The sequence below is a fragment of the Nothoprocta perdicaria genome, unplaced genomic scaffold, assembly GCF_003342845.1.
Source record: "Nothoprocta perdicaria isolate Ctin4 unplaced genomic scaffold, notPer1 scaffold_265, whole genome shotgun sequence".
In the NCBI taxonomy this organism is placed as follows: Eukaryota; Metazoa; Chordata; class Aves; order Tinamiformes; family Tinamidae; genus Nothoprocta; species Nothoprocta perdicaria.
In genome coordinates this window covers 258,195-261,074 of record NW_020455494.1, presented here as the reverse complement: position 1 = coordinate 261,074, position 2,880 = coordinate 258,195, and positions in this window count along the sequence as shown.

The following is a 2,880-nucleotide window of genomic DNA, read 5'->3' as shown; positions in this document are numbered from 1 at the left end:
AAAAAAAAAAAGGAGAGCACCAATTCATGTCTTCAAAGACCGACAAGTTTGCTTATCCCTACCTCCCAGATTAACAAGTCTAGCCAGAAGGCTACTTACAGGACAGGCAGTACCAGCAGCACCTGAGTGCACTGCAAGACTGTCACCCTTGCAGCACCAACCATTCCCAACCCTGGGGCACCTATGCAAACAGATGCCATGACTTAAGTCCTGTCCAAATGATCAGTCTGCCAACCTTTACGGCTGCCAGCCGAGCTCCTAAACCTCACCAGTGCTGCCTGGACCTTCTCCCACGGCAGGCAGGAAGATGCCTYGGCCCTTGGCATGTTTCACTAGATCTCATCTGTTTCTGGCATCTGTACCTTCAGCAGAGTGTCTCTTTATGTCATTGTGCTATTGTAAGGAGGTGTGAACACTGAATGGAGTTAAATTATTAAGATTTTCATATGCAGTTATAGTTCACAATGTCTGTGTGTCCTGTATGCACGGAGAAAACTCCCAAAGGTTTGATCCCGGCCTTACTGAGGTTAGCAGCTGCCTCCAGGTGAAGCCTCTTGCCACTCTGGTGAGTATTCTTCTCTCATAAATGAGAAAAATAAAAACAAGCAGACCTTGGAAAAAAAAAAAAAAAAAAAAAAGAGCAGTTTTCTTTTATGGCAGCTATAAAGTCAGATGTCTGAAAGTGATCAAACTCTACTGAAATCCCACCCTGGTCTGTAAGGATCATGAGGTTCTCCAAAAACACATCCCTAACTATTTGGCTATTTTTAAGTTAAGCTGATTTWATCATTTGAGGATTCCTAAATTTAGATACAGCAACTTTTTCACCCAGTTTTTCCACATCAAATGAGTACCAGTAATTCATTTTTGTAATGTCGAGGTGTCATGAGCTTCCTGGTTCTCTTCTGCATGCACAGCTCCTTGCTGGGRGCCTTTAATGAGCTAGCAATGCTACATGACCTGCCAAACAGTTACCTGTGAAGTACGAAATTTGTCCACACTGGACTTGAGTATTKTAATGGCTATATTTCCTTCTCAGTGTTAGTTAGGGGGAAACAGCACATCGAATTCAATGCCTTGAGGAAGGTGGGTGGGAGGGAGGCCTCATGACAAGCTAAAGTCCCACACAATGGACTGATTGTGTGCGAGGGATAGCTTCAAGACAGACTCCACAGTTTAAAATAATCATCATCACAGGGTGTGTTTTCTGATTATTTTCCCCCAACAAGAGAATCCACATTCCTCTGTATCACTTTTTTATGCATTGTCATGATATTAACACACACTGCTCTAACCATCAGATGCAGTTTGTGCAAATTATACCACATKCCAGTTATTTTAGTCTTTCATACAGCAACATTAAAGCAACATTCTGAACTTCAAATTGCTGTGTACTTCAGACCAGTGGCAAGAAATGATGAGTGCTAAAGGGGCTGTCCTAAGGGGACTGCACTCAATGAAACACCTCTCCTCTCAGCGGGGCATGGTTCTCACTGCACTTCTCGACGTGAGCTTGTCTGCAAAAAGGACTACTAAGGAATTCCTTACTGGGGAGAGATATTTTCTTCTCTTTTTTGGCTTTCTGCATGGGCCCTGCAAAACTTTGTTGTGCATCTCTTGAAAAGGAGCACGGGGAAAAATGAAGGAGCYGCCTCACAAGTGCAGCACATGGGCAGGCAAAGCCGTCTCGGAAAGGACCAGGAGAAAAAGGCATCTGCTGCGGCACACGCTGGCAAGAGCTAGCTCAAAAAACAGGGACAAAGGAACAGCATAGGAGAGTTGGAAAACAACTGAGAGGTGGTCCTGTTTGTCCTTCTGTAATAAGCCACATGCTAAATAAACTTCCAACTTAAAGGATATTGTTCCCAATAAACCTTAGGAGATACTCAATATAAATTCCATAGTTTTCCAGAAACTGTTTTAAAAACCTGAGGGACTACTGTCAGGCCTTAGAAGATGTTCTCGTGATAAGGAAACGCAAACACTGCCAGCTCCTCATCCCCAAGTGACCTCTCTCTACTCCAGCGTGTAGTAGAGTGAAAGGAAGATCCTCCTGAAACACAAGACAAGAAAAAAAAAAAGAGCAAATAAAAACCATTTTCATGGCCAAGCCCATTTATTTTTAAAGCTGAAATTATTTATCTCTGTGTGGATTATCTCTGAGCCTGGCAGACACTTCCCAAAAGAGGGCTGCTAAAGATGCCTGGTGTGCAATAAGCCCTGCTTGTCAATTTGGGTATCTGAGATGGTGGTAAAGCACAGCTTTATGTAAGCAAACACCTTTGTGCTTTGGAAGGTCTCGACCTGAAACAAACCAACAGTCCATGTTCTGGTGCTCATTGTTTTGATGCTGACCAGAAATGGAGAAAAAGGAAAAAAACACCACTTTTACAACTGATTTTTCCAGTATGTTTGCCTGTCTTCTAATTTTTGATTAAAACAATCACAGCTCCCCTTACAAAAACAATTTTATATCAATTTATGTAAACTTGTATAACAAATATACATAATAGTCCACCCCAGCCCTTCCAGTTCCAGTAAAGCACACTACGCCACAGCGCCACCGAGCAACATGAGGCTCCGCAAAGGGGGAGGAGGAGGAGGGAAGCCGCACAGCTCCGCGTAAGCACAGAGGGCGCCTCTGAAAATACTTCCTGCTCATCGTTACACAGCACTTTTTCCCGAAGCCACAGGGTTTGGGGGTTGTGGGAGGTTGGAATTTTTCTTTATTTATTTATTGCTGTTTTTTTCCCTAGCTGCGTAGCTGGGCGCGGCCGCCATGGCGGGGCCCGCCCTCCCCTCAAGCCGCGCTAAGCGGGGACTCCCCTCCCCCCGCCCGGCGCGTGCGCGCCAACGGCCGCCCCAACGGCCGCCAACGGC